Source organism: Microcaecilia unicolor, chromosome 1 (assembly GCF_901765095.1).
Source record: "Microcaecilia unicolor chromosome 1, aMicUni1.1, whole genome shotgun sequence".
Classification (NCBI taxonomy): domain Eukaryota; kingdom Metazoa; phylum Chordata; class Amphibia; order Gymnophiona; family Siphonopidae; genus Microcaecilia; species Microcaecilia unicolor.
In genome coordinates, this window is record NC_044031.1 from 165655888 (window position 1) to 165668356 (window position 12469).

At 41.2% G+C, this 12469-nt stretch overlaps 1 long non-coding RNA gene across 1 annotated transcript; it reads left to right on the top strand.

The window, feature by feature from the left end:
* Positions 1 to 298: 298 nt before the first annotated feature.
* Positions 299 to 967, top strand: LOC115460123. Its single transcript, XR_003940380.1, has 2 exons — positions 299 to 375; positions 872 to 967. It is a non-coding gene; the product is annotated as an uncharacterized LOC115460123 (long non-coding RNA).
* The last annotated feature ends 11502 nt before the right edge of the window (positions 968 to 12469 follow it).

Genomic DNA, 12469 nt, shown 5'->3' on the forward strand with positions numbered 1-12469 from the left:
TCCACTAGGCAGACTGGGTGTCCATATAGGGAAGAAGAATTTAGGAGTGTAGCGGCCAGCAAGATAGCAGCAGAATAATAAAGTGAGCTTGCAGTAAATGAACAAATTAAAAGTGAGCTTGCAGTAACAGACTACTCAGAGCTCTCTTACTGCAAGCTCACTTTTAATTTGTTCATTCAAAGCAATCACTGCTACATTTCTGCTATAAATGCTTTAAGCTGATTTTTTTTGCCTGTTTTGTAATATATCTATGAACAACACATTTGTCTTGAATTTAATATAATATCTATCTCCATAAGGAATACATATCACTGCCACACGTAGCATCCAGTATTTCTACTGAGTTTATCTGCACATTTTCTTGCTACCATCTTGGTGAGTTCTTTTCTATTTTTGAACACATGTAATACTTAATGTGAGACAGATCATTAGACGTTGGTTGTTTATTAGTTTTATGACATCCATTTTTTAAAAGATATATCAATGTGTGTACTGTCAGGACCATTTTTAAAAGGAAATATCAATGTGTGTACTGTCAGGGCCATTATATGATTTTATGAGATATATCAATATGCATACACTATCAGGATTATTACAGGTTTTTGAAATGCTAGTTCTTTTGTTTTACGGTTTTTTATACATGTATATATCTTTATGTGTATCTGTTTTTTTGAGATATATATATATATATATATACATACATATTAATGATCTTTATGTGTGCATTTTATTTAAAATTTATATATTTGTCTATATTTATGGGTCCTTTTCACAATATTTTAATCCATTTTTAATTTTTTAATCTTATGATATATCTGTTGTATTATGTTAAACTGTTTTGTTATTAATTTATTGTTTCTGTTTGATGTAGACCCCTGACGCAGGTGCTGTGCGCCGAAAGATGGCCCGTGTCAGGTCTTGAAGACTGTTCTCTAAAAGTGTATGATTAAAGAATTGTGTCCCCTTTTTTGAGGCCCCTGGTGCTGTTTTCTTGTTGTTTGAACCTCCATTTGTACTTTGCTCCCTCTCTCTGCTAAACTTTTTTAAGTACAAGTGTTAGCACATAGGCTTCAGAGTCTTTGAAAATTTACCCTAAGTGCAGATGTGAATGAATATCTCTCACACTCTTCACTTGAATCATAATGAACACTTTTTAAAAGTCATTTTTCTGCCACTTTTTATTTTCATTTATGGGGTAGCAGTTTCTAAGCACCAAAAATTATGTATACGTTTAAGGTCCTGAATTCAGTAATATATGTGATGGCAATCCCACTTTCATCCTCACTGCTCCCTCGTTATGGCTTGGCTTCCTCCTCCCCCTGCTCCCGATTAGTGACTATAAAAGTGCTGCTATATTTCATTTTCTCTCATTAAATGTATTATATATAACAAAATGTGAGTTTTTGACTAAAAGTTAAGAATTCCTTATCAAGGTTCAGCGCTTACCTTCAGCTGAACTATGAGAATGATTTACCACCATGTAAGTGACTCATAAGTATTTATTATCCTGTGTATAAAAGGTCAGTTTTTAATGTTATGTGTGATATATGTAGATGTCTCACGATCAGGCTGTTTTGACTGATAGAGTTTAAATTATAATTCAGGGCAAGAGGGCCAGAAACCATCACTATGGCTGACAAAGTCTAAAGTCGACTGTACCTGTGTGGCTCTAGGACCACAGACAAACATACATGCACCCATTTCTGTACATCTGTAAGTCAGACAAAAACACCAGCAGGCTTAACAATTTACTCTTGCTCTCCCAATTCTGAAAGCATGCATACAGTAGGCAAAAATATAATACAAATAATTCTTGGAGCAGAGGTATCTGTGCATATTATCTCTGCTTTGGGTTGCTTTTGAAAGTGCTCATTCTTTTCTGCCTACAGTACAAATATAAATTAAGTCCTCCCAAATTGTTGCAACTTATAATTAGCGGCACTCAATATAAATGTATAAATGTATAAGAGACCTTCAGTGTAATGCACAACAGGAATTCTAAAAAGACAGGGCTGGAGCTTGAAGACAGGGCTGGAAACAAACTGGGAGCAAGGCAGTAACAGAGAGCAGGAACAGGGCTGAAACACAGACACGAACAAGAGATAAGCTGGAACAAAGCAGGAACACACACTAGATAACTCTAGGAGACATGTTGCAAAGGCCCTGGCTGGGAATCAGAAACTTCCTTATAGACTATCAGACAGGACGTGATGACATCAGCCAGTGCCCTCTTGCAGGGCTATAAAGGAAGTGCTAGGGTTCCAGGAAGTAAAGGGAAGTTTCTTCTTACCTGTAACGTTAGTTCTCTGTGGACAGAAGCTCTTTTAGCCACACAACTGAAGTGACACCACGGCTATGTCACTGACACAGCCTTTCAAAGCTTAGAAAGGTCTTGAAGAAACGTCCATGCATGTCCCTTATTTCCCGCAACTTTACTGACATTATAACATAGTAACCACTGTCCAACACTCAGTTCGTAAATCAGTTATCTACAAATTATGGTGGGAGGGTGGCTTGTATGGCTAAAAGAGTTTCTGCCCACAGAGAACTAATATTACAGGTAAGAAACTTCCCTTTCTCCATGAACAGAAGCCTCTTTGAGCCACACAATTGAAGACTCTCAAGCTGATTAGCACTAGGGTTACCATATTTTGTCCCCCCCAAAAGGAGGACACATACCCTGCCCCCTTTCACGCCCTCGCTCTGCCCCCTTTCATGCCCTCACTCCGCCCCGTCACATATTCCTCTCCCCCCTGTCACATACCCCGTCACTCCCCCTCCCCGTCACCCTCCTCCCCTTACTTTACTACTGCCCTGGTGGTCTAGTGACCTCTTTGGGGCAGGAAAGAGCCTCCTCTTTCCTGCTTGGAGCACTGCCCTGCATGCATCCTTCCTGTTTGTGATCTTGGCACTGATTCAAAATGGCCGCCAAGAGTTGAAGTCTCACGAAGTCACTTCAACTCTCGGCGGCCATTTTGAATTGGCGCCGCGATCACGAACAGGAAGGATGCATGCAAGGCAGTGCTCCGGGCAGAAAAGAGGGGGCTCTTTCCTGCCCCAAAGGCGGAAGAGGTCATAAGACTACCAGGGCAGTAGTAAGTAAGGGGAGGGAAGGCTAGCAATCTGCCCATTTGTCCAGATTTCTGGACAAACAGGCAGATTGTCCTTCTCCTCGCTGGCCTCCCACTTAGCCACCTATCCCCGCTTCAATCTGTCCAAAATTCCGCCGCACGTCTTATCTACCGTGTGAACCGATACTCTCATATCACCCCTCTCCTCAAGTCGCTTCACTGGCTCCCGATCCGCTACCGTATTCAGTTCAAGCTTCTCCTATTGACCTTCAAATGCACTCAATCTGCAGCCCCCCATTACCTCTCTACCCTCCTCTCCCCTTATGTTCCCACCCGTAACCTCTGCTCTCAGGACAAAGCACTCCTATCTGTACCCTTCTCCACCACCGCTAACTCCAGACTCCGCCCCTTCTGCCTCGCATCACCATACGCCTGGAACAGCCTTCCCGAGCCCATACGTCATGCGCCCTCCCTGCCCATCTTCAAGACCTTACTCAAAGCCCATCTCTTCTCCCTTGCTTTTGGCGCATAACCACCTTCCCCACTCATGATACCTACACTGACTACATAGTTTGTAAACTTTAGATTGTAAGCTCTTTTGAGCAGGGACGGTCCTTCCCCATGTTAAACTTGTACAGCGCTGCGTAACCCTGGCAGCGCTATAGAAATGCTAAGTAGTAGTAGTATTGGCAAAACCTGCCCGGTTGCCCGGACATGTCCGGGTAAATCCGGACATATGGTAACCCTAATTAGCACAATAACAGTCTGTTCTGTAATAAATATTGAACTCTTAATATAGAAGAAAGACTGGTACCACCTGGAGTGGAGGAGGAGGAGAAGTTGCCGATTAAGCTTGTAGTAGATAGGACAGATTATCCAAAAGCAGCATCCTTCACTGAGGCATCATCTATGCCGTAATGTCGAGTGAAGGTGTATAGAGATGATCAAGTTGCTGCATGACAAATGTCCAACAATGGAGTATGGCTGATGTGGGTCTGCGTAGCAGCCATGGCGCTTAATTGATGAGCAGTAACATGAGAAATAAGAGCACTGGTGTAACAATCAGAAAACTGATAGCAATGATGTATACATGCTGTCATCCAAAGAGATAAGGTTCTCTACAAAACCAGTTTCCCATGACGGTAGGAAATAAACAATTGAGAAGACCTGTGCCTTGAGTCTGTTCATTGTAAATAGATTGTTAAAGCATGTCTACAGTCCAAAGTATGTAGTCATTGCTGACAGGCTGAGAGATGAGGAGGTGGATAAAAGTTGGCAATGTAATAGTTTGGTTAAGATGAAATGGCGATACCACCTTTGGTAAAACTGTTGGGTGAGTTCTGAGAATGACTTTGTCAGAGAGGAACTGAGTATATGGAGGGTAGTGTACCAGTGCCTGAATCTCTCCAATTCTTCTAGTTGAAGTTAATGTAACCAGGAAGACTGTTTTCCATGCTACATATTTTAGATGTGCTGAACACATAGGTTCAAATGGGTGCTGAGTCAGCATATTGAGAACAACATTGAGATCCCACGCTATTGCAGACGGTTGGATAGGAAGTCTGAGATGCAGTAATCCTCTGAGAAAACTTTTTAAAACAGGGTGTTGTGATAAAGTCATATTGTCAAACGAGTCATGAAAAGTTGACAAAGCAGCTAAATGAACTTTAATAGAAGTATAAGACAAACCTGAATTAGACAAATGTAGTAAATAGTCCAAAACTGAAGAAATGTCTGATGAAATAGGATTTACACTATGCGATGAACACCATTAAGTAAAATGGTACCATTTTGAGGCATATAAACATCTGATAGAGTCTTTTCTTGAAGCCAGTATGACCACTAATACTTGAGGAGAAAAAATATCAGATTTTAAGGGGTTGGTTGGAGGAGCCATGCCACCAGATTGAGAGATGCCAAATTTGGATGCACTAGTCTTTTCCTGATCTTGTGTCAGGACGGCTGGTATCTGTGGGACAAATGTTGGCGGTGTATGAGCTAGGGTCGATAGTACTGGGAACCACGGCTGTTTTGGTAGTACGGTGTGATGAGGATCATACGTGCCTGTTCTTGAATTGCCCTTTGAATTGTATTGGCAATGAGCAGTATTGAAGGGAATGCATACAGAAGACCTTTAGACCATACGATATGAAAAGCATCCTCTGCGAGCCTGGTCTGACTTTGCAACCTGGAGCAGTATTTCTGACACTTGTTTTGTGGGGATGTGAAGAGGTCTATGTCTGGCACACTCCAATTTGCAAAGAGTCGTTGTGCAATTATGGTCTTGAGAGACCACTCGTGAGGCTACAGTTGTCTGCTGAGAGAATCTGCCAATGTATTGAGCTTGCCCGGTATATATACTGCTGTGATAATTGAATTCAGGGCAAAAACTTGTTTCCATATCCTGACTGCTTCTTTGCAGACGGTAAGTGACCTCCAAACCTCCTTGTTTGTTGACATAAAACATGGTCACCTGATTGTCCATTCATACCTGAATCAAATGGTTTTAGAGGTTACCCTGAAAAACAGTGCTAGGTGAATCACTCTAAGACTGAGCAGATTTATACTGAAACTGTGCTGCGTTTACAACCACAGTCCCTGAGTCGACAAAGTGGAGAGATGAGTTCCCCTGCCCTGTTTGGATGCATCTGTCGTTAGCACTATTGATGGTTGAGGTGGATGAAATGGTGTTCCCACTAGGACATTGGTCGGAAAGGTCCACCAATGTAACTGGGCCTTTAGGAGATGTGGAATAGGAATAAGTGCTGCCAGAGACTGGAGGGATTTGAACCCATAGTTCCTTTAAATGCCATTTATTTATATTTATATTTTGTAGGACTTATTTACCGCCTTTTTGAAAGAATTCACTCAGGGCAGTGTACAGTAAGAATAAATAAAACATAAGCAACAGACAATTACAGCAGTAATAATATTCAAATAACAATACAAAGTATGGCATAGTATACTACTTATAATGTCAATACAATATGTAATAGAACATTTTAATAGACAGCGTAGGGTATAAGCAAAGATGGAACATATAGATAGGTAAGAGAATAAGAGGAGTTAGAAAATAAGGTGACTAATTTAAAGGAAGTTGCACATGAGGTCAGAGAGTTGATTAAATGTTATCTCAGCTAGGGTAAGAGTGGATAAACATGTTCTGCTATAGTATGTGCAGCTTGTGTCACTCCTTGTGTGTGTGTGAGACTAAGACGTTAGTTACTTCTTCCTTTAAAAGCCTGGCTGAAGAGCCAAGCTTTCACCTGCTTCCTGAATAAGACAAAGTCTTGTTTCAGGGAATGTATTCTAGAGTGTGGGGGCTACTCTGGAGAAGGGTCGTTTGTGGGTATCACAATGTGTAATGCCTTTTGGAGAGGGTGTGGTTAAGGATACCCCTTGGGAAGACCTTAGTGTCCTTGGAGGTGTGTAGATGGTCATCCTGTTCTTCAAGTACTCGGGAACAACTTAAATCAAAAATAGGACAATGCCACTATATTTGAAACAAATACAATTTTACCAACCAAAGTGGCTCAATCATTTAACAGTTGCTATTCATCTTACATGAGGAGGAAAAAAGCCTCTGTATTCCCGTTTCAGTACATACTTGTGTCTGTTAAACCGGGATGGAATCTTCATAGGCTAAAAAAACCTCCTCATAACTTTAATCAACAAAACAATGAGCACTGCAGAGCTTAGTTAGCAGATTCACATCGCAGCATGACATGTTTCCCTTGAGAAAGCCTGTGACGGCGAAACGGGACCCCTTCGGGCGTATCAGAGTGAAGCTAAATTGCAACTGCATGGGCGGCACTAAAGATAAGTGTTTGTCAAATGTGATGTGATTGCTGTTTTGCTGATTAAATAAGCAACATAAAATGTATTGTACTGTTTTGGGATCTTGTCAGGTACTTGTGACGTCGGTTGGTCACTATTGAAACAGGATACTGGGCTTGATGGACCTTTGGTCTGTCCCAGTATGGCAAATGCTTATGTTCTTATGTTCTTCAACTAAAGTTGTGTGAATGTGAACCAATGAGGCCCACTGGGGATGGTCAGATCTTGCAGTTGGCAGCCCTCTGCTAAACTAACAGGAGATTATTACCCTCCAGTCCCAGGAACTGCAGGCACAGGCTGACAATTGGGAGAGTCATTTTAACAAAGACTTCTAAACTCTTGCACATTTAGGTTCCCAAGTAAATGCAGATGTAGCTAAATATCCTCTGAGACATGGCCTTTGTAAGCAGGGCTGCTGAGAGACACACCTGGGCCAGAGGCAGAACCATACTGCTGGCCCTGGGGCAGAACTGGACTGCCGCTTGCAGCCCCACCACTCATGCTGTCGCTCCCTCCAGTCCCCATACCTTTCTGTCTCTGCCTCCAAGGGGGGTTCTAGGTCCCGTGCCGGCAAGTTTCTTCCTGCCTGCCTATCCCATGGTCTGTCCTCTCCTGCTCCTGTCTGTGCCCGGAGTCAGGACCTAGATGATTGCATTAATGCGATATCAAGCTAATGCAATCATCCAGGTCCTGGGTGGCACACAGTAACAGAAAAGGACAGATCCGGAAGCAGGCAGGCAGGAAGAAGCTTGCTGAGGCCAGGCCCGGGCCTCTCCTTGGAGGCCAGACCTGGGGAATTTTGCCTCCTCTGCCCCCCCCTCCTTCTTGGCGGCCTTGTTTGTAAGAACATGTTAAAAAAAATCAGTTTTTTATGCTTACTCAAACTGTGCACAAGCAACGAGAAAGTAGCATTGAGCTATTTCCCATTTTGTATTTAGTTAAAGGACAAGCATGATATAGATTCTTACTAAAATAGGGTAAAGGAGTCCAAACTGCAGACATTATACTAACTTGATGTACAATCCAGAATAAAAAAGCACACTGATGTTACTGAATGCAAGGACTATATGCCTGAAAAATTACAATCAAGAGCAATACATTTATTAAATTTATTTCATTGTAATATCATTTCCTTACTAACACTATAAGTTGACCAGTACTTGGACTTGAAAACAGTAACTGGAAGCTCCTTTCTCACAGAATCTAGCTTTTGCACGCCACAGGTTTGATTAAAATGCTGCATTGTCAGGCCCAACAGAGTCTGGAAATTATTTAGAATCATCCAAATGGTATTAATATTAATATTATTATTATTAGTGACATTTATATCCCACATTATCCCAAACAAGTTTGAGTTCAATGTGGCTTACAATAAACAGTACAGGATACATAACAAAGAATAATGCATAAGAAAGTAATTTGTTGTAAGAATCCAATTTTACAATACAGTACCATAAACATACTTAGATAACTATGGATGTTAACATTTAGAAAATCTATTATGAATGAGGTATCCAAGCCAGAATATATATAATAATTTAAATAATGAAAGAACATATTTTACCTCCAAGCAAAATAGCCTCTGTATACATAGACCTCAGCTAATGATAACTGAAAATAAAAGCCACAGTGATTTTACAGTGGCTGACTTTGCACATATGTGGAGTGACAACTGGTATCCTACCTTCATAGAGAGGCTAAAGAGTATCTTCCCCCAAGACTACCTTAAAATCCCCAGTCACTCTTGCCCATGTCAGCTCCACTCTCAAAATGGCTGCTGTGACCTCTTGTGGTAGTCTCACGAGATTGCCACTAGAGGTCATGGCAACCATTTTGAGAGCAGAACCAGCGTGGACAGGAACGACTGGGGATCACTGCTGCTCTGACTACACCCCTAGAACTACACAGATTGTAAGATAGACATGAGGGGGGCCCATACAGAGGGGAAAGGCAACTCTTGTTTGTAGGGGAGGGGGAGGGAGGAAGATAATCAGGACAAAGCACACATTTCCAGCTTTCACCAAAAACACACAATCAGTTTCAGCCGAAACCGAAACTAAGGCTGTAGCCTTTTAGCCGAAACTGAAACCAAGCAGAAAAAGAATTTGGGGCCAGTTTTGGCACTGTAACTAAAACCAAAATTTGATCGGTCTCTAAAGTGATATTTGTGAGATATTTGCATACCTGGGATACCTGTTTGGTGTTGATAAGGACTGGCTATGGACATCACAGCTTTACTCAATCTGTACATCATTTTTATATAGTTAGGACAGCTTGATGATGTGCTTTATGTTATTACTTAATTATCCAGACATAGGTTAAAACATTCCACAACAGAACTGGTGTATAACTTCATATCCCAATAAACTCATTTGTAACAAAACATTTTTCATTAACTAAAGAAAACTTAGCAATAATTTAAGCCTGACTAGGGAAATGCCTCCAATTTTTTCTACTATTAAGCTAGGAAAATCCTGCTGCAAACTGCCAGCCCTGAGCAGTATGTGGAAAAATGCCTTTCCAGACCAGAGCAGGATATTGTACACATGATGCTGGGTCCAGGGATTGTGGAATGTTACATTCATTAAGACAGCTGAGTTCCAGCAATTTTGGTAGTTTTTGATATCTAGAACAGATGTGTCTTTTTGTTGATTTAAATATGGCAGTGTTCCTTTCACAGGCCTGATTTATGAGATAACGCATGGGAGCAAATTTGGTATCAGAAATAGATTGAAATGCTTGAAAGAAGCACAAAATGTTCCCATTTGTTCCCACTGGTACTTGATTTTCTGCACTGCATTCATGTAATAGTTTATATACACGCATGCGCAAATACTGCTCAAGTTCTTTCGGATTTTAGTCCAAGAGCCTAACTGTGCTGCCTAACGTCAAGAGCTGGGTGACTAGCCTTTCAAAAACTAACCAAAGCTGAACACACAGCTAAATTTGGCTTCTTAAAGTTTAGCAGTACCAAAGACATCCCTGGTCTCAGAGAAGACTGGGGTGAAAAAGGTATCTTAGGTGCCTATCACTAAGGGGCAGGGTCAGTAAATTGCACCTAAAGATAAGCGCCAGGATATGGGGTGCTAACTGAAAATTCTATAATGGCAGTTCTGTGCAGAACCTATCATTATAGAATACTAGCATAAGTCTGCATTATCGCTCCTAACTTTAAGCTTCAGCACTTACACAAGCGCAAAGGTATACATGCTCATGCCTACCTACTGGCATTCGGGCATGCCAACACAAGCATTCTAATACATTGTAGCATAGTAAATGATGGCAGATAAAGCTCTGTACCATGCCCCTCCCATGGCTATGCCTCCTTAGGTGATGCATGTTATAGAATTGGGCATGCTATTTATAGAATAAGGATGCAGTTTAGTTATACGCATAACTCCTAATTAGTGCCAATTAGGGCATGTAAAGGTCAGTTAGTGATAGCTATTGTGGTGAAGGCGGTTAGCTTGGCAGAGTTTAAAAAGGGGTTAGACGGTTTCCTAAAGGACAAGTCCATAAACTGCTACTAAATGGACTTGGGGAAAAATCCACAATTCTAGGAATAACATGTATAGAATGTTTGTACGTTTGGGAAGCTTGCCAGGTGCCCTTGGCCTGGATTGGCCGCTGTCGTGGACAGGATGCTGGGCTCGATGGACCCTTGGTCTTTTCCCAGTGTAGCATTACTTATGTACTTATGTAATTAAGTGCCATTGGGCCAATTAGTTTATGCGTGCAAGTGACCTTATTCTATAACCACACACCCAACTGCACGCCTACCTTGGGTGCCATTTAGAGAATCAGGGAGTAAGTTTCACCACGAAGGAAATCACACTTGGGATGTGAACAGGCAAAACATTTTCAGGGCTCTGTTTACTAAGGCTTGTTAGTATTTTTAATGCGCCTACAATTAGCGCATGCGCTAACTGTGTCGGCGCCTATAGGGATATTGTAGGCGCATACACGGTTAAAGTGCGTACATGATTAACATGCATTAAAGACGCTAATGTACCTATAACGAGGCTTAGTAAATAAGGCCGTCACTTTGTTTATGGAAGAATTGTTTTTTTCTGCAATTTTTGTTCAAGTTTTCAGTTCATTTCACACATCTACATTAATAAAATGTTTTAAAAGTTGTATTATAACTTTTTAATGTGCAGAAATCAACTGTGCACAAGTTAATTGACTGATTGAGGTCTGTAAAATCCTGAGTGGTATAAAACAGATATAAGTGAATTGATTTTTCACTCCGAAAAAATACAAAGACCAGGGGATGCTCAATGAAATTACATGGAAATATTTTTAAAGCAAATAGGAGAAAATTGTTTTCACTCAGGGGTCCTTTACTAAGGTGCGCTGAAAAATGGCCTGCGGTAGTGTAGGCGTGAGTTTTGGGTGTGCACAGATTCATTTTTCAGCGAGCCTGCAAAAATGCCTTTTTTAAATTTTGCCAAAAATGGATGTGTGGCAAAATTAAAATTTGTACGCATCCATTTTGGGTCTGAGACCTTACCAGCAGCCATTGATCTAGTGGTAAGGTCTGTTAACCAGGCAGTAATGACCTACATGCGTCAAATGCCACTTGGCGCATGTAACAGATGCACGCCAGAAAATACAAATTATTTTTCGGACGTACGTATCGGCCGTGCACCACAAATGAAATTACCACCAAAGCCACGTGGTAGCCGGGCAGTAACTACAAATTTGTCGCGTTGGGCGCACATAGACTCTTACACGGCTTAGTAAAAGGGCCCCTCAAAGAATAGTTAAGGTCTGGAACTCGCTGCTGGAGGCAACAGCAAGTTCTAGAAGAACTACTGGTCTGACCCAGTATAGCCATTCTTATGTTTTTATGTTCTTAATTTATAGGTTAATGTTCATTAAGTCAATTTTGTGGCACCTTACCCAACCAAATCGTGCTACGGATTAAATGGTCAGTTTCTTTTCAGAATGGCATTTTCCCTATTTCTCAGAAATTTTTTTTTGTTCATTCAGTGCATTTTTTCTAGCAAAAAAGGTGCTGGTACTCAAATACCAGATCACCCTTTAGGGGTGGGGTGATCACTGAGGGACCCACCCCACCATAGCCAAGCCCTCTACAACCAGTTAGAGAATCTATGACAAGGCAGAATTGGTGTGTAGAGCCTGAGCTCTTTCATTAAAAACTTAGGGAACATGGGTCAATTTTATCAGACAATAAAAAAGGTGCCAGTACTCAGTACCCCTTCAAAAAAAGCCCTGGGTTCATTTCATGCATATGTGGTAATAACATTTTTTCAAACCCACACTAGAAGTTTTTAATGCATGGAAATTGATCACAAGGGCATTAAGTCAAAGTTTAGTGCACATTAAATTGATGTTTCCTGCACTACAATTTTTAACATGCTTTAATGAACTGAGTGCATGCTAATGAAGTCACACAGTAGGCAGGCCTCAATATAGGCAGCCAAGTATGCCTGCATTTTACTAACAAGTCAACTAAAGTCAGCCAATCAGATGTCAGCATTTTTAAACGAGATCTCTCAAGGGGTAATATTCAGCTCACAGGGGCCAGCATAATT